Source organism: Ovis canadensis, chromosome 1, assembly GCF_042477335.2.
Source record: "Ovis canadensis isolate MfBH-ARS-UI-01 breed Bighorn chromosome 1, ARS-UI_OviCan_v2, whole genome shotgun sequence".
NCBI lineage: Eukaryota > Metazoa > Chordata > Mammalia > Artiodactyla > Bovidae > Ovis > Ovis canadensis.
The window spans coordinates 30,348,686-30,368,471 of NC_091245.1; the positions used below are offsets into that span (position 1 = coordinate 30,348,686).

General features: G+C 42.9%; 1 long non-coding RNA gene across 1 annotated transcript in view; it reads left to right on the forward strand.

The window, feature by feature from the left end:
- The window catches only part of LOC138441526 (uncharacterized), a 42,381-nt gene extending 25,683 nt beyond the window's left edge, over positions 1-16,698 (forward strand). The window contains exon 2 of the long non-coding RNA XR_011257382.1: positions 15,464-16,698. This is a non-coding gene — a long non-coding RNA (uncharacterized lncRNA). The remainder of the gene's footprint in view (positions 1-15,463) is intronic.
- The last annotated feature ends 3,088 nt before the right edge of the window (positions 16,699-19,786 follow it).

Below are 19,786 nucleotides of genomic sequence, written 5' to 3' on the forward strand. Positions count from 1 at the left end.
TAGTATTCTTGCCTGGAGAATTCCATGAACAGAGGAGCCTGGTGGGCTTCAGTCTATATGGTTGCAAAGAGTCAGACGTGACTGAGGTGACTTCATGTATGGGAAAGAGGGAGACAATTAGGTGGGTGGGCCAGGGCAGTGGAAACCTCTGGGCAGGAAAGAACTGAAAGGGCCTGTTGGGGACATAGGGCATGTCCGCAGACGCACTCTGAGTCTCTGAAAGGCTGCGCTCTGTGCCCAGACTGTGTCAGGAGACAAGAGTTTTTAAGGCCTGGATTTGATGCTTTTAAGGCCTGAATTTGATGCTAACTAGCTGTGTGTTTTTCCCTCTCATTCTTAATTTAATTTGTAAAATAACAGAGCTACATTATTACAACAGTCAGGGTTCTTAGTTGCAAAGAACAAATATTGCCTCTGGGCAATTTAAACAGAAACTTAACTGATTGAAGGGCTATCAGCCAGCTCACAGGATTCCCAGGAAGCCCGAAGAACCAGACGGAGAGAAGTGGTAAGAACAGGAAAGACTGTATGGGCAAAGCCTAGGCCAGCACCTCCCTGAGGAGCCAGGCTCCGTTGAAGCCAGCACAGCTACCATGCCACTCAACACTAGCGTCACAGCTTGTGTCCCTGCCAGGAGTGGGCACGGGCTACCCCTGTTGGCACCACTGTCTGGGCTGCCCTTGGGAACTGGATCTTGCTGCCTTTGCTTGCTACCCTCGGAAAGAATGCTCTGCTCTCTTTCCTTTGCGTCATTAGCTTCTGATTCAAAAACCTGAGCAGATGCATCTGCCATGCCTGGTGTGTGGGGGCAGGTGTGGGGATGAGGGTGGGGGGCTGGGAAGACAGCTTCCTAGAGATGGAGGCAGGCTCCGTTGGCCATCAACCCTCCTAAAAGGGGGACTTTCCCAGGGGAGGAATCAGAAGGTTCAGATCCCAACAGCCAGTCAACATCTAATGTCCAGTCTTAATGATCCTGCCAGTGTTAACAATCCGTGCGTGCATCAGCAAAATAAGAACGGATCCAGTCATCACCCCACCCCACCTTTCCATTAACCTCAGCAACTTATAAAAGCTACTACATCATCATTTTGCCCTAGAAAACTTTCTCCAGGATTACAAGTCCTTACTCCTAGGTACTTTAGGGACTAATCTGCATGTCCTTGCATTATGTGTTTATTTGAGCTGCTGAAGCCAGCCAGTGTTTCCTGGCTCCACAGCCCTAAAAATAGGGCATTATTGAGTAGCCTAATAACCTGTTCAGAGCTCTCAGAATGCAGCAAGGCCTGTGCTGGTTTGTATTTTTAGCAGATGCTCTTTCTATTGGAGGATCTATTTTTAAACTCACCAAATGTCAATTCTCTCTCAACTGTCCATTGTCATTCTCAAAGACATGCTGGTTTGTTTGTTTGTTTCTTCCTGGTAGAATTTACTCTTCAGTATGAAAGGTACATTTCAGTCATTGATGGTTCTTTTTGGACAGAAGTAACATTTTCTTGGCCACACTCTACAACCTCTTTTGTTTTTTACTTGGCTGAGATCTAGGAGAATCAATGAACAGGGAAGGAAAGGGTCCAGGATCTTGGAGCTGACTTATGGCACCTTCTTTTAATCCATCATATCTGCTTCCTTAGGCAAGTAGCTTGCATTTAAAGTCGTCAAGCTGTGGGAGCAAAGCAAGCTTTATAAAATCATTCACTGTGAATAGCTGATTCTGGCTTAATTTGTTACTACTCCAAGGTAACCAAGTGGTGTGAATGTTAAGTAACGTGACTGTTGCTTTTAAAAACCACCATAGAGCTTACACATCCAAATGAACATGGAATTCCCTGAAGAGCCTCCCACTTTGCAAGTCATTGTGCATGATCTGACAATATTTTTTCACTCAAAGCAGTTTTTGGAACTACTTTTCCAGAATTACCATCCCAGGTATGGATCAGGTTCTGAAATGTCCTCAATGATCATAGCTGTATGTCCTTGGGGCTCATGGGTCATTTGTTCAGCAGAAGATGCGGTCCCATTCTGGTGGTGTGTGTTTGTGTGGGGGGGGCGGTGGGTGGGTTGGAAGTGTGGTCATAGTGGAACAGGTGTGAACTTTGGAGTGAGATGATTCAAGTTCAGATCCTCTCTCTTCTACTTACAAGCTTAGTCAAACTGCTCAGTGTCTCAGAGCACCAAATTCCTTGCACGTAAAATGGAAGAAATCCCACCTTGTGGGGTTGTTGTGAAGATTGAATGTATTAATGCGTGCAGAGTTCTGGCACCTGCTAAAAATTTAATGTGTTAATGTTCTTCTCGATTTCACAGTTCTTCTCACACATTGTCTCCAGACAAGTGAAGCTGCCTTGCTCTTCCACGTTAAAGCCTCTCCCTGATGTTTGTTCCCATTCCATCTCCCATCTATAGTCTCCTTCTCCCATCTCTGTATGTCCAAATCCTATTTCTCTTTTAAAGTTTGGCTCAAATGAAAATAATACTAATGAAGAAAGAGGTAGGGACTTCTGTTGTGGTCCAGTGGGTAAGACTCCATGCTCTCCATGCAGGAGGCCCGGGTTCAATTCCTGGTCAGGGAACTAGATCCCATATTCTGCAACTAAGAGTTCTTTTCCTGAAACTTAAAGTTCATATGTCACAATGAAGATCTAAGACCTCAATGTGCTGCAACTAAGACCTGGCACAGCCAAATAAATATTATTAAAAAGAAGAAGAAAGAAAGCAGTGAAGCAATTTGCTCAAGGTCTTACAACTCTCATGTAAGCGGTAAAGCCAGGTTTTGGGTGCTGGCCATCAGACACTAGGGGCAATGTTCTACGATGTCTATACTACATTAGGCTACATTATACCCAAGTGTATAAGTGCCTCTCCCACTTCTACATGAAGCTTTCCAGATCCCTCTCTTAGAAACACCATCTTCTGCCTTTGTGACTAGCCTTATTGCCCTGCAAGACTGAGTGCTCATTAAGTATTATTTTTTCCACAGTCTCTTCTTAATATCATAATTTGTTGTAGGTGCTCAAGAATATTTATTGAGTGAATAGTTTAGGAAAAAATGCAAATCTGGGGACGTCCCTGGTGGTCCAGTGGTTAAGAATCTGCCTGCTGATGCAGAGGACACAGGTTTGCTCCTTGGGCTGGGAAGATCCCATGTGCTGTGGAGCAACTAAGCCTGCATGCTGCCGCTATCCAGCCTGCACTCTGGAGCCTGAGAGCTGCAGCTGCTGAGCTGCTGTACCCTAGAGGCTGTGCTCTGCAACAAGAGGAGACACTGCAGTGAGAAGCGCTATGCATCACACTAGGGAAAGCTGGCGTTCAACAGCAAAGACCCAGCGCAGCCATAAAGGAGTAGATCAAATGCAGATCAGACCGTGTCTCCCAGCTTAAAATGTTCCATTAACTTTAGGATGAAAACGAAAATGGTCAGCGCAGATGGAAGGTCCTGAGGGCCGTGTCCCCCGCCTCGCAGCCTTACCTGGAGCCCCTCGCCCTGGCTCTCTGCTTGTCCAGCTGACAGTGACTTTCTGGCCACTGTTTTACCCACCTTCCTCTCTCAGGGCTTTACCACAGGCTTTTCCGCAACCTGGAAGGCTGGACTCCCTTTCTCAGCCTTGGTTTTGGCTCAGTCATGACTGTGCTGATAACCTAGCATTGTTATATGGCCCCTGGGTAAGGCGGGGGGTGGGGAAGCACCCTTCTGGCCTGTTTAGGAATGGATTTGTTCCATCCAGGCCCAGCATAACCAGCCCTGAGAGAAGGGACCTATCTGGTGCCTTCACTTTCCTGGTGGTAATGCCAGGTTGGGTGATACTTGGGGATGTGGGCCTGACCTCTGCAGGGGCCTCTGAGGCCGCTTGTCCAGTCCAGCTTGCCTTGTCACGGACGAGGCGAGCTCTGACTCCAGGCCAGAGATTGATCTTGGCAGTGGGATTGTCTGAAGGCAACTGCACCCTTCATTTCCCCTTGGTTCATATATTCTGAGTGCTAGCAGGCCTGGCTCAGAGCCATCTTGGTAAAGAGGAATTTTTACAGCCTGATTGATTTAATTTTGCTTTCTTCCCAAGTTCCTATCCTTAAGCAGAAATAGTCTCCAAATAGCTTTTGTACCAAGGATGATTTGATTGGGAAAGCAAGCAGGGGAAGACAGTGATCACAACAAGGACACCTGAGCTGTAAATAGGTTAGTTCCTCATTTAATAATAATTTATTATTTCTATAATAATAGGTAACATTTATTAAACACTCACTAGGTCCCAGGTACTTATAGGGATTCATCTATATATTAGCTCATTTAGTTTTTAAAGTTATAGTCCTTTAAGCTGTGTTCTATTGTTATTCCCACTTTATAGATTAGAAAGTTGAGGATGAAGGAGGTTAAGAAACTTGCCCAAGGTAAGTAAGTAGCAGTGCTTAGTTGCTCAGTGTCCAGCTCTTTGTGACCCCATGGACTGCAACCTGCTTGGCTCCTCTGCCCATGGGGATTCTCCAGGAAAGAATACTGGAGTGGGTTGCCATGCCCTCCTCCAGGGCATCTTCCCAACCCAGGGATCGAATCCCGGTCTCCCACCTTGCAAGCTGATTCTTACCAACTGAGCCAGCAGGGAAGCCCAAGTGAGTAGCAGAAGCGGGTTTAAAGCTGAAGATAGGGGAGCTAAACTTTTTACCTTGAGGATGAGAATATAAAATTACACAGTGATTTCCAGTTAGGAGGTCTAGCAGAGAATGATCATGAAAACAGTGGATTCTAGAGAGATCCAAGTATGACCCAGAATATTCCCTGTAGGTTGACATGTTAATAATTATGGATATTTATCTAGTTCACTGGGAAGCAGCCTGATGTGAAAGAGAGAACATAAGCTTTGGGGTCATGAAGACCTGGGTTTGGAACTGAATGCAACCTCTTCAGTCTGTATTGCCTCATACAGTTTATATAACCTCATTGTGACTCAGTTTTCTCATCTCTAAAATGGTTATTGTGACTCATAACTCATAGGCTATGGAGATTAAATCAGAAAACACAACATAGCTTTTTGTATTGTGCCCTGGCATGGAGATAGTGACCAATAAATGGTAGCTATTAATATGGCATGAATGTGAAGGCAAGCCACAGTGGTGTTAATCAATACTAGCCTTCCCTTCCATAGGTCATTATAAGCTGATAAATTCCACTGTTGACATTTGAATTAAGTTGTGCTATCGCTGGGAATCCTGATCACAAAGAAAATACCTTAAAGAGAAAGCACTTTAAACCATGATCAATCTCAATTTTTAAGTCTTAATTAATAATTAAATTATTTATTGTGCAAGCTGGAAAGTAAGCTTGTAACCGCAAAAAAAAAAAAATCCTTAAATTATTAGTACAACAGCTGCCTCCATTTAATTAGGGTATATTATATATTTGATGTCTTTTATTGTTAATCCTTGTGACTACCCTGTGGGGATGGTGTTATTATCATTCTATTTATGATGCTTAGGAAGAGATTAAGCAACATGTCTGAAGCCACCTGAGGGTAAGTGATGACAAAAGGATTCAAATAGAGGCTTAACTTCAATGGCCATATTTTCCCCATGGTGCCTTGCTATTCTTTGGCCTGGAAGTCCCACTACTGGGAAAATGTCCTAAAGTAAGTAATTTTAGAAAGAAAAGAAGGTTAGTTGTTAAAACTAAAGTCCAAAAGTATTTATAGCTTATACTTATCACATAGCTCTATGACCCCAAATTGGACAGTGAAGTAGCCAGCTGCCACACATTAACATAATAGAATAAATTTTAAAAGACCAGTACATGAATCATGTCAATGGAGAACATCTAAAACTATATTTAGCAGAAAGGACAGAATGCAAAATAGTACTGCGATGACTATACACATACTTCTCAAGGCTAAGGAAAATTGATATCTGTATACCAATAGGGAATAGAAATGGTCAGAGTTATGCAAATGATTAGTGTATGAAGGCTCTGTTGTATTTTGGGGCAGAGTAGTTTAAATATAGTCTTCCATTTAAAAAAGTAAGATAGTGTATTGAACCAAGTTTTTAAAAAGAGAGAGATTTTCTAAAAAGCTGGATTTAAATTGTAAAACTAGCATCTTGAAGACACTGAAACAATAAGCGATGACTGTCTGATGACTGAGAGGGATTTGTTTATTACAGCATTTTCTCATCTGAAGTTTTAGGACTAGTGATAGAGGGGCTCCAAATCTGTGCTGTATTTCACAAAGCATGATGGAAATTAATTACTTTTAAAGCATGTTCGATAACTTTGACAATAGTTGTTGTTCTTTGTTTAGTGGCCAAGTTGTGTCTGACCGTGCAACCCCATGGACTGCAGCACGCCAGGCTTCCCCATCCTTCACTGTCTCCCAGAGTTTGCTCAAACTCATGTCCATTGGGTCAGTGATGCCACTCAACCGTCTCATCCTCTATTGTCCCCTTCTCTTCCTGTCCTCAATGCTTCCCAGCATCAGAGTATTTTCTAATGAGTCGGCTCTTCACCTCAGCTGGCCAAATTATTGGAGCTTCAGCTTCAGCCTCAGTCCTTCCAAAGAGCATTCAGGGTTGATTTCCTTTAGGACTGACTGGTTTGATCTGTCCAAGGGACTCTCAAGAGTCTTCTCCAACACCACAGCTTCAAAACATCAATTTGTCAGCACTCAGCCTTCTTTATGGTTCAACTCTCACATCTGTACATGACTACTGGAAAAACAGTAGCTTTGGTTTTGCTGACCTTTGTCAGCAAAAGGATAGTTAAATTCGGCTCTGTTATCAGAAACACCTGAATTTGCATCCCAACTTTGTTACCCACTTGTTAAGTGATGCTGGGCAAACAAATCTCTTCTATTTGTCTGTGCTGCTGCTGCTGCTGCTAAGTCACTTCAGCCGTGTCCGACTCTGTGCGACCCCATAGACAGCAGCCCACCAGGCTCCCCCGTCCCTGGGATTCTCCAGGCAAGAACACTGGAGTGGGTTGCCATTTCCTTCTCCAATGTATGAAAGTGAAAAGTGAAGTGAAGTCACTCAGTCATGTCCAACCCTCAGCGACCCCATGGACTGTAAACTGGTATTAATAATAATGATGCCCATCTCGGTGGCTTACTGGGCTTCCCAGGTGGTGCAGTGGTAAAGAATCTGCCTGCCAATGCAGGAGATATAGGAGACACAGTTTTGATCCCTGGGTCAGAAAGATCCCCTGGAGTAGGAAATGGCAACCAACTCCAGTATTCTTGCCTGAAAAATTTCATGGACAGAGGAGCCTGGCGGGCTACAGTCCATAGGGTCGCAAAGGGTCGGGCATGACTTAGCACACACACACAGTGAGTTACGGCCTGGCACGTGGTAAGGTGTCTGTAAACATTAGTTATCATTAAACTATAAAGTTTCTTTGCTTTGATCTGGAGCTATATCAACTCAGCACTAATTTTATCATCTCAAGCAAATAAAAAATCTCCATTAATGATTATATAGCATTTGATTGCCAAAATATGGGAAAATGGTTGAACTGTGAGTAAATGAAATGTGAGTCTGGTCAATAAAATCTTTCAAAATATGGCTGGGATGGGGGAGGAGAGGAGAAATAGCAGGTGTCCTTGGTGATAAAATTTGAGGATGAATACATAAGATGGACACATTTGACAAGGAAGAGGGGAACGGGAGCCCTGAGCAGAGCACAGAGGTGGGAAGGCATAGCTGCCACAAGCTTTCCCAGAGTCAGAGGGAGATGGTCAAGTTTTGTTAAGACCTGACCCGTCCTGAAGACAGATTGCTGTTCTCCTCTGCTCTCGGTGTCAAGCTCATATTGAACCCAATCCAGGACTTGCAGAGATGAAGATGCGTTTGTGCAATATGGGTACCAGCTGGGACTCCCCCATTCCGGGGAAGTCTGAGTAACCTTGGCCAGAAGCTGAATTCCACAGCCTGTGACATCACAAGGCTTCTGCATGATTTCTCTCTGCCTCAGATCACTTCCTCCACTTGTTGCTTTGTGCTGCTCCAAGTCAAAGCAGACACAAAGCCCAGTGCTTCCACCAAGTTCCACAAACAATACCCAGACACTGATTCTTTGATGAACTTAGTGCAGTGCCAATGATGATGGACGGGGGCAGGTAATCCAGGTCCCGGGCACATCCCAGACACATAGCCTCTGCTGCCTCCCAGTTTTCTTTCCTCCACTTTTCTGGTCTCTTTCCTTCTCTTCCTTCTGTCTTGCACAAAAATTCTTCCCTGTCTCACATGGGAGAGACAAACCAACCCCAGCCCAAGCACTTACCATTGTATTTTGCCAACAAAGATACTTTACCCATGTTAGGAGGAATTCTGGTCAAAATATGTTCTCATTCACATTATAGTTATGCATATTAGGTCAATACAACATTTGTGATTCATTTTATGCAAAGGAGTGCTTATAAATAATACAGAATTATAAAAAATATTAAAACACTTACAAATAGTGGCCTATCAGTGGAATTTTGACATATCAGAACCCCAGTTGTGGTAAAGAGTTGGGACTAACAGTAGGGGTAAGGGGAGGTGTTGGGTTATACCCCCTAGGCCTTCAAGTCCTGGACTTGCCCAGCCGCAAGCAAGAAGAAAGAGCTGGGAGTCAGCGACAGAGACACCAATTGTTTACTAGATGGAGGATATTACACATCTGAAGCAAGAGTGTTCTGGAGTGACATCCCACGGTGAATGGCAGACGGCAGGCAGGACATGGCAGCAGTCCTTGCTACTAAGGGGAGAAAGAGGTTACCAGCTACAGGGGGGATTGATGTCTCATTGGTTACCAGGGAAACCAGGGGAGGGACACATCCCTTACCACCACTTTGATAAGCTACCATAGATCTAAATATTAGAGCAATCACTAGCTGGGGCTGGGGGAAAGTGTGTAGGCATTTACTGATTAGGCTCTATGATGAAGAGGGAAAGTCAGTCATGGGAAGAGGGTGTGGGTGAAGCAGTAAGGGTAATTCCTACAGGGGGAAGTACAGAGAGCAAGAGAACAGCCATCTTGGGTGGCCTGATGATACAGGAGGCAAGGAGCCATTGAAAAATCCTAGTAGGAGATTTATGTCATTAGACTTAATGTCTTTCAGAAAGATCACCCTAGATGAAATGATAGGAGGGAGGCAAAAGTGGATTCAAGGAAACCACACGCAGAAGCCGAGAAGCTCTAAGATAAGGCATGGTTGGTGGCAGTGGAATGAAGGGGCGGATTCAGGAGGTAGAGCTTACAGAAGTGAGTGGTAAATGGATGTGGGAAGTTGACAGAAGGGAAGGATCAAGAATGAGGGTGACCAGCTTGTCCTGGTCGGCCTGGAATTTTACCAGTGTTTATTAAAATAAGTTTATTGGAGTACAGTTGGTTTACAATGTTGTGTTAGTTTCAGGTGAACAGTAAATGAATTAATTTTACATGTACATATACCCACCCTTTTAAAGATTCTTTTCCCATGTAGATCATTCCAAGGTATTGAGTAGAGTTCCCTCTCTATACAGTAGATCCTTATTATCTATTTTATATATGTGTGCATGCTGAGCTGCTTCAGTCATGTCAGACTCTTTGCAACCCTATGGACTATAGCCTGCCAGGCTTCTCTGTCCATTGGATTCTCCAGGCAAGAATATTAGAGGGGGTTGCCATGCCCTCCTCCAGGGGATCTTCCCTACCCAGGGATCGAACTTGCATCTCTTACCTCTCCTGTGTTGGCAGGTGGGTTCTTTACCACTAGCGCCACCTGAGAAGCCCATTTTATACACACCGGTGGTATACGGGCTTCCCCAGTGAGTGGTTCAGCAGTAACGAATCCACCTGCAATGCAGGAGGTGCAGGAGAGATAGGTTCGATCCCTGGGTTGGGAAGATTCCCTGGAGGACATGGCAACCCACTCTAGTATTCTTGCCTGGAGAATCCCATGGGCAGAGGAGACTGGTGGGCTACAGTCCATAGGGTCGTAAAGAGTCTGACACAACTGAAGCGAACTTGGCACGCACCACACTGTGTATATGTCGATCTCAATATCCGGATTTATCCCTCCCCCTTCTTTCCCAATAACCATACGTTTGTTTTCTATGTCTGTGACTCTATTTCTGGTTTGTAAAGATGTTCATTTGTACCATTTTTTTTTAGATTCCATATATAAGATAGATCATATAATATTTGTCTTTTTCTTTCTTAAACATCACAGTGTGATAATCTCTAGGTCCATCCATATTTCTGCAAATGGCATTAGTTCATTCTGTTTTATGGCTGAGTAATATTCCATTGTATTTACATACCACATCTTCTTTATCCACTCCTCTTTCAATGGACATTTAGGGTACCCCCATGTCTTAGCTGTTTTAAATAGTGCTGCAATGAACGATAGGGTGCATGTATCTTTTCAAATTATGGTTATCTCTGGATATATGCCCAGGAGTGGTATTGATGGATCATTTGGTAATGGGAAGACGAAGATCATGGCATGTGGTCCCATCACTTCATGGGAATTAGATGGGGAAACAGTGGAAACAGTGTCAGACTTTATTTTTGGGGGCTCCAAAATCACTGCAGATGGTGATTGCAGCCATGAAATTAAAAAACGCTTACTCCTTGGAAGGAAATTTATGACCAACCTAGATAGCATATTCAAAAGCAGAGACATTACTTTACCAACAAAGGTCTGTCTAGTCAAGGCTATGGTTTTTCCAGTGGTCATGTATGGATGTGAGAGTTGGACTGTGAAGAAAGCTGAGAGCCGAAGAGTTGATGCTTTTGAACTGTGGTATTGGAGAAGACTCTTGAGAGTCCCTTGGACTAGCAAGGAGATCCAACCAGTCCATTCTGAAGGAGATCAGCCCTGGGATTTCTTTGGAGGGAATGATGCTGAAGATGAAACTCCAGTACTTTTGGCCATCTCATGCAAAGAGTTGACTCACTGGAAAAGACTCTGATGCTGGGAGGGATTGGGGGCAGGAGGAGGAGGGGACGACAGAGGATGAGATGGCTGGATGGCATCACTGACTCAATGGACATGAGTCTGAGTGATCTCCGGGAGTTGGTGATGGACAGGGAGGCCTGGCATGCTGCGATTCATGGGGTCGCAAGGAGTCAGACACTACTGAGTGACTGAACTGATGGTAGAGGGATTCTACCAGTTTTAAAACTGAAAGTCCTATGTCTTGGCAACTCCCTAAGTCCCAAGGAAATTGGAGTGGCCGATCACCTTTTAGGTGTATTGCTTGAGAGAGTGGCGTTTGGCAGGGCATTTGCTGAGAGGAGGGATATAGGAAGAGTCAGTCAGTGGGTGATAGTAGGAGAGGAAGTGGTGGTGGTGGTGTCTGGTGATAACAGAATCTTGAATATCCTGTATTTGAGATGCCTGTGGGATATCCAAATTAAGATAACAGTCCGGTGGTCAGATAAGAAGTCAAGATAGGAAATAAAGATTTGATAACAAAAAATCCCCACAACAACTGAAATCTAACAACAACAAAAAAAACATTTTAAATACTCTTCATTTTTTGCCTCATTTGATCTTCACAGCAACCCAGTGAAAGGGGAACTATTATTGCCATTTTGTTGTTGTTGTTTTTCAGTCCCTAAGTCATGTCTGATTCTTTGCAGCCCCGTGGACTGTAGCAAGCCAGGTTCCTCTGTTCCCCACTATCTCCGGGAGTTTGCTCAAATTCACGTCCATTGAATCAGTGATGCTATCTAACTATCTCATCCTCTGTCATCCCCTTCTCCTCCTGCCTTCAATCTTTCCTAGCATTGGGGTCTTTTCCAATGAACTGGCTCTTTGCATCAGGTGGGCCAAGTATTGGAGCTTCAGCTTCAGCATTAGTTTTTCCAATGAATATTCAGAGTTGATTTCATTTAGGATTGACTAATTTGATCTCCTTGCTGTCCAAGGGACTCTCAAGAGTCTTCTCCAGCACCACAATGTGAAAGTATCAATTCTTTGGTGCTCAGCCTTCTTTATGGTCCAACTCTCACATATGTACATGACTACTGGAAAAACTATAACTTTGACTATATGAACCTTTGTCAGCAAAGTGGTATCTCTGTTATGCTGTCTCTAATATGCTGTCCAGGTTTGTCATAGCTTTCCTTCCAAAGAGCAAGGATCTTTTAATTTCATGGCAGCCATCATCATTGCAGTCCGCAGTGATTTTGGAGCTCAAGAAAATAAAGTCTGTCACCGCTTCCACTTTTCCCCCTTCTATTTGCCATGAAGTGATGGGACTGGATGCCATGATCTTAGTTTTTTGAATGTTAAGTTTCAAGCCATCTTTTTTCACTGTTTCACCCTCATCAAGAGGCTTTTTAGTTCCTCTTCACTTTCTGCCATTAGGGTGGTATCACCTGGATATCTGAGGTTGTGGATATTTCTCCCAGCAATCTTTTTCCAGCTGTGATTCATCCAACCTGGCATTTCTCATGATGTGCTCTGTATATAGGGCTTCCCAGGGGGCACTAGAGGTACAGAATTCGCCTGCCAATGCAGGAGATGTAAGAGATACAGATTCGATCCCTAGGTTGGGAAGATCCCCTGGAGGAGGGCATGGCAACCTACTCCAGTATTCTTGCCTAGAGAATCCCATGGACAAAGGAGCCTAGTGGGCTATGGTACACAGGGTCGCAAAGAGTTGGACACAACTGAAGCAACTTAGCAGGCACGTGCATGCACACACACACACACACACACCCTGCATGTGTTAAATAAAAACGGTAACGATATACTTTCCCAATTTGGTACCAGTCTGTTGTTCCATGTCCAATTCTAACTATTGCTTCTTGACTTGCACACAGGTTTCAGGAGACAGGTAAGGTGGTCTGGTATTCCCATCTCTTTAAGAATTTCCCACAGTTTGTTGTGATATACACAGTGGGTTTAACATAGTCAATGAAATAGATGTTTTTCTGGGACTCCTTTTCTTTCTCCATGATCCAACAATTGTTGGAAATTTGATCTCTGGTTCCTCTGCCTCTTCAAAAGCCAGCCTGTGCATCTGAAGTTCTTGGTTCATATATTGCTAAAGCCTAACTTGAAGGATTTTGAGCATTACCTTGCTAGCTTGTGAAATGAGCCCAATTTTACCACATTTGAACATTCTTTGGCATAACCCTTCTTTGGGATTCAAATGAAAACTGACTTTTTCCTATACTGTGGCCACTGCTGAATCTTCCAAATTTGCTGGCATATTGAGTATAGCACTACTTTGTCTTTTATGATTTTAAATAGCTCAAGTGGAATTCCATCACCTCCACTAACTTTGTTTGCTATAATGCTTCCTAAGGCCCACTTGACTTCACACCCCATGATGTCTACTTCTAGGCAAGTGACCACACCATTGTGGTTATCCAGATCATTAAGACCTTTCTTGTATATTTTTAATCACGGGTACATTTGTTGGTTTGTTTGATTGTGGGGGGGAGGGGGGAATGGAAGGAACTTGAGCAAGTTCATTGGCTTATTTGAGGCAGAGGTGAGACAGTAAGGTTGAATATTAGAGAGAAGGCAGTGTACTCCAAGGGGCTGGGCCCCGGGGAGCAGGAGCTGATGAGGGAACAAGGAAAAGGGCTAAAGAAAGAGGAAGTATCTGGGTGTAGATATAAATTTCCTTGCAGATGGAGACAGTTTGGGGGTCCATACATTGGCACCTCTGTTTTCCTAAGAGGTCTTCAGAGTTTGTGTGTGTGTTAGACAAAGGTCCCAAATATTTTTGGCACCAGGGACCAATTTCACGGATGACAGTTTTTCCATGGACCAGGGATGGGAGTGCAAATGGTTTGGGGATGATTCAAGTGCATTGTATTTATTGTACACTATATTTCTAATCTAATGCAGCTGCTGATCTGACAGAAGGTAGCAGTTCATGGCCTAGAGATTGGGGACCCCTGTGTTAGGGGGTGGGCAATGATGGGAAGGGCAGGGAGAGACAACTACAAATTAGCAAGAAGCTGTCGAAGTCTTGGTCAGCTGAGGTGGTTGCTGTGAACCAGCTGGCCTGTGCTGTTTTCTCCAGAAGCACTTGGGGTGCAGGGTATAGGAACCAGGAAGACCAACTGAGGCCATTGAGTCAAGACTGGAAGAGTGGTGGGGAGGTAGAGGAGAGTCTCTTTCATGCCAAACAGGCATGGGCTGTACTTGGGTAGCAAGGAAGGAACAGAAAGGGGTTGGCTAGATGAGGGGATAGTGGGGAAATCAAGGCAAAGAAATTATGGTTTGGCCCATGTTTTCCTCTGTGCCAGAAAGGCTTGCAGTGGCAGTACCATCATGCTGCCTGGCCTTGAATAAGTAAGTTCACCTTTCTGGACCTCAGTTTCCCCATCTGTAAGACTGCATAACCGTTGTGGTATTCTCCAGCTCTAACTGTATGATTGTGCAAACCAGCATATTGCAGCCTCTTGGGGCCCTGGGTGAGCTATTTCTGTACTGGGGGTGTAGAATCAGTGTGTATCATTTCTTCTGAAAAGAAACGAACCCTGAGGAGGCACATGAGATGTGAGATTTCAATTCATCAAGGCTGGATGCCAAGTAATGGCCCAGATTTCACATTCAGGTCACTTTGCTTCAGGGGTCTCAGTAAATATTAACCAATGTACTAGATGACCTTGATCAAGCTACTGAAACAATCCACCCCTTGGTTGGCTCATCCTCCAAGGAGAAGCAAGTAACTACATGTTCATGGTGGCCATAAAAAAGTGTGACTCAGAATGGTTGGGAGGACAAAGGTACAAACAGAAACAGTTACTCTTGGAGAGGCCTTGAGCTGGGTTCTCAGGAAGCAGAGCCTGAGAGAGGGATTCCTGTTGAAGGGATTTACTGGGAGAATGCTCTCAGGAGAAGGAACTGACACAACTGACATAGGACAGAGGAGAAAAGTGAGGCTGGTTTCCTCTAGAGCCTGGCTTCAGTTGGCTCTCACATTGCACTGCAGGGTTAGTCTCACCTCAGAGTAAGGGAATGGGCCTTCTATACCCAACTACCCATCAGTTATTGGTTGAAGTCTGGTGGACAGATAGGGTGGAGGAGGGAGTTGTGTAGCCTCTCTGGTGAGGTTGCTCTTGTTTGGTCCAGGGCACTTCCATTCAGAAGAGGACAGTAGAATTTTGTCAGCAATATTCACATTCGCTGGGTAGGAAAAGGGGCACTGATGGGATCCCACTATAGCTACCCTAGAAATGACAAACAGAAAATGTATCTTCAGGTTTGTGGAGGATGGAAAATGGCGTATTAGTAGTTAAGGATAAAAAAAAAAAAAGGAAGTGGCAGCCCTAGCATCTATGCAGAATTAAAAGACTTAAAGACTGCATACATCAACTTTACATAAACATTACTTACATTCTAGTGACAAAGCAGTAGCACTACCCTCATCCCTTCCACATGTATTTATTAAACTTCACAATGCCAGCAAAGAATCAATAACCATAATATATAAAGAACTTCCACAACTCAATAAAAATGAAGCCTTTTTTTTTTTTTTTTTGCAGGAGACATGGATTCGATCCCTGGTCTGGGAAGTGTCCCTGGAGAAGGAAATGGCAAATATTCCTGCCTAGAGAACCGCACAGACAGATGAGCCCAGTGTGCTACAGTCCATGGGGTCACAAAGAGTCAGACACAACTTAGCAACTGAACAACAACAAGAGGATATTAATCAACAGTCTACTAAGGGGGAAATAAAAGTAGCTAAAAGGTGTTTTTAAAAATAGCATTCAGCCTTGCTGATAATCAAAGAATCAGAAAGGAAAGGAAAATATAGATTTTTATCTATCAAATTAGAAAGATTTAAAAATGAGAGCACAAAAAGCTACTAAGGAAAGGAAAGATGGGTGCTCTCTACTCAGCTGGCAGGAGTATAGATTAGTTCTTCTTAGAAAATAATTTTATAGTCTGTTTCATGAGATTTAAAAATGTTTACATTCTTTGATTTGTACTTGTACTCCTAAGAATCATCCTAAGGAAATCATCCAAAGTCTTCACTGTTATCATAGAACAGAATGAGAAACTGCTATGTGCTAGGCATTGTGCTAAGTGCATTACTACGTATTATTTTATTTAATCTATACAACTGACTTATTAGGTGTGTACTTTCATTAAGTCCCTTTTTGCAAGAGGAAACAGAGGCTTAAGGAAGTTAAGTAAAGGTCATTTACTGTGAAAACGTGGAGAAGTTGGGATTATCTGACTCTAGGGTATAGACCTTTACTCTATGGACTCACTAATGCACTGGTCCAAGAAGAAGGTAAAAAGTCAGTCTTTTTACAACAAAATTAAATCAGCTGTGGAATTAATTAAAGAAACCTCAGCTAAAATTGGAGTAAGGATAGGCTTGCAGGGGGAACTACCCACTCCCCACCCACATGCATGTCAATTACTCTAAACAGGAAGAGATTTCTGCCTACATCTCTGAGAGGCACGTGTTCTCTACAATTCACCAGGAAGAAGAAAACTCTCTGTGAGAGGACAGCCCAGTCAATCAGAGACTGTAGCAGTTCAACCAATGAACGATTGTTCATGGTTTGGGAGTCCATGCTTTGGACTCCCAGCTTTCTCCAGTGAACGTTTTGGTTATTGCAGCCCTTCCAAAATACCCCCTTACCCTATAAAAGCAAATTCCTTTTCTTTGTTCTCTGGACTTGCCTATGGTCCTCCCTCCTTGGTTCTCATATCTGGAATTGCAGTTCCTTTGACCATTCCCAAATAAACTCACTTTTGCTTTAAATAACTGGCTATTATATTGTTAAAGTTGGCAGGGGCAAAATGTTCCTTGAACCATTGATCAGAGAACCTTAGCAGAATTTGAATTTCTAATAAGTCAGATTTAATTAGGTTTCCTGGGGCCATCACCTAGTCCTTTGAAAAGTTTTGTGATGAGTTTTATATAGAAGAGTTCTAGGCTTCTCTGCAAAATGGTGAAGTCAGCTAATGAGTTTGGCATCTTTTGGGGCTGAGGTAGCAGTGAACTGACAGTTTTATAACAACCTGCTACTGAAGAATCAATTGTAGAAACTTGTTTACTTATCTCTCTCTCCTCCAAACTGTGAACTCTGTAATAACAGAGATTATGTCTGTCTCACTCACTGAAATAACCTTAGAAGGTGCAAATGGATTATGGGCAGACCTCCAACAGTGTCTGCCAAGCTCTTGTATGCATATAGGAAGACATGTCACAACAGTGATCATTGCAGCAGCATTGTTGGTATTTGTAAAATATTTGGAAGGACATCTGGGTTGTTTCCAGCTTTGACTGTTTCAAATAAAGCAGCTATGAACATTTGTGTACAGGTTTTTACATGAACATAAGTTTTCATTTTTCTGGAATAAATGTCCAGGAAGGATATTTCTGGCTTGCATGGTAGTTACATATTAATTTCTAAAGAAATGGACAACTGTTTTCTGGAGTTGTGTATTATTTTACATCTGACCAACAATGTCTGGAAACTGGATCATTTGGCCTCACCATTTTATTTCAGACATTTGAATAGATGTATAGCGATACTCACTATGGTTTTAATTTGCATCTCCCTAATGGTTAATAATGTCAAACAACTTTTTATATGCTTATTTACCATCTGTATACCCTCTTCACTCAATATGCCAGCAAATTTGGAAAACTCAGCTATGTCCACAGGACTGGAAAAGGTCAGTTTTATTTCCAATCCCAAAGAAAAGCAATGCCAAAGAATGCTCAAACTACCGCACAATTGCACTCATCTCATACGCTAGTAAAGTAATGCTCAAAATTCTTCAAGCCAGGCTTCAGCAATATGTGAACTGTGAACTTCCAGATGTTCAGCCTGGTTTTAGAAAAGGCAGAGGAACCAGAGATCAAATTGCCAACATCTGTTGGATCATCAAAAAAGCCAGAGAGTTCCAGAAAAACATCTATTTCTGCTTTACTGACCATACTAAAGCCTTTGTGTGGATCACAACAAACTGTGGAAAATTCTTCAAGCGATGGGAATACCAAACCACTTGACCTGCCTCTTGAGAAATCTGTATGCAGATCAGGAAGCAACAGTTAGAACTGGACATGGAACAACAGAATGGTTCCAAATAGGAAAAGGAGTATGTCAAAGCTGTATATTGTCACCCTGCTTCTTTAACTTCTATGCAGAGTACATCACGAGAAACGCTGGGTTGGATGAAGCACAAGCTGGAATCAAGATTGCCAGGAGAAATATCAATAACCTCAGATATGCAGATGACACCACCCTTATGGCAGAAAGTGAAGAGGAACTAAAAAGCCTCTTGATGAAAGTGAAAGAGGAGAGTGAAAAAGTTGGCTTAAAGCTCAACATTCAGAAAATGAAAATTATGGCCTCTGGTCCCATCACTTCATGGGAAATAGATGGGGAAACAGTGGAAACAGTGTCAGACTTTATTTTTTTGGGCTCCAAAATCATTGCAGATGGTGATTGCCGCCATGAAATTAAAAGATGCTTACTCTTTTGAAGGAAAGTTATGACCAACCTAGATAGCATATTGAAAAGCAGAGACATTACTTTGCCAACAAAGGTCTGTCTAGTCAAGGTTATGGTTTTTCCTGTGGTCATGTATGGATGTGAGAGTTGGACTGTGAAGAAAGCTGAGTGCTGAAGAGTTGATGCTTTTGACCTGTGGTGTTGGAGAAGACTCTTGAGAATCCCCTGGACTGCAAGGAGATCCAACCAGTCTATTCTAAAGGAGATCAGCCCTGGGTGTTCATTGGAAGGACTGATTCTAAAGCTGAAACTCCAGTACTTTGACCACCTCTTGCGAAGAGTTGACTCATTGGAAAAGACTCTGATGCTGGGAGGGAGTGGGGGCAGGAGGAGAAGGGGAGGACAGAGGATGAGATGGCTGGATGGCATCAGTGACTCGATGGACACGAGTTTGAGTGAACTCCGGGAGCTGGTGATGGACAGGGAGGCCTGGTGTGCTGCAATTCATGGGGTCGCAAACAGTCAGACTCGACTGAGCTACTGAAATGACCGAACCGAGCGACTGAACTGAACTGACCCTCTTCATTGAAATATCTCTACATATGTCTTTGCCTCTTTCTAATTGGATTGTTTTATATATTAACTATTGAATTTTGAGCAATGTTTATACATTCTACCCTTTGTCAGATATGTGCTAACACTTTCTTAGTCTGTAGTTTGTCTTCTCATCCTCTTCATAGAGTACTGCATGGAGCAAAATTTTAAAATATTGATTAAGCATGTTTTACATATTTTTTCTTTTCTAGATCTTCAAGATTTTCTTCTGTGCTTTCCTCCCCAAGTTTTGTAGCTTTGCATTTCACATTAAAGTCTGTAATCCATTTTGAGTTAATTTTTTTGTATAAGGTATGAGATTTGGGACAAGTTTCATTCCCCACCCTCCCTTCTTTGTATGTTCAATTACTTCAGCACCATTTGTTGAAAAAGCTTTTTTTCCTCCACTGGATGACTTTTGCATTTGGGTATATCTGTGTGGGTCTATTTCTGGGTTCTCTATTCTGTCCAATTGATCTATGTGTCTTTCCTTCTGCCTATAATGTTCCAACATGATTATTGTAACTATAGAGTAAGTCCCGAAAGCAGAGAGTCCAATTCCTCTCATATTATAATTCTGTTTCAAAAATTGTCTTACCTATTCATGTTCCTCTGCCTTTCCATATAAACTTTAGAATACACGTCTCTATATCTCTAAAAATCTTGCTGGAATCCATTTAGATAAGAATCACATTAAAGTGTCAAGTGAAACTAAAAAACTGACATCTTTACTAAGTCTTTCAGCCCATGAATTCTGTATGTCTCTCATTTATCTCTTTGATTTCTTTCTTC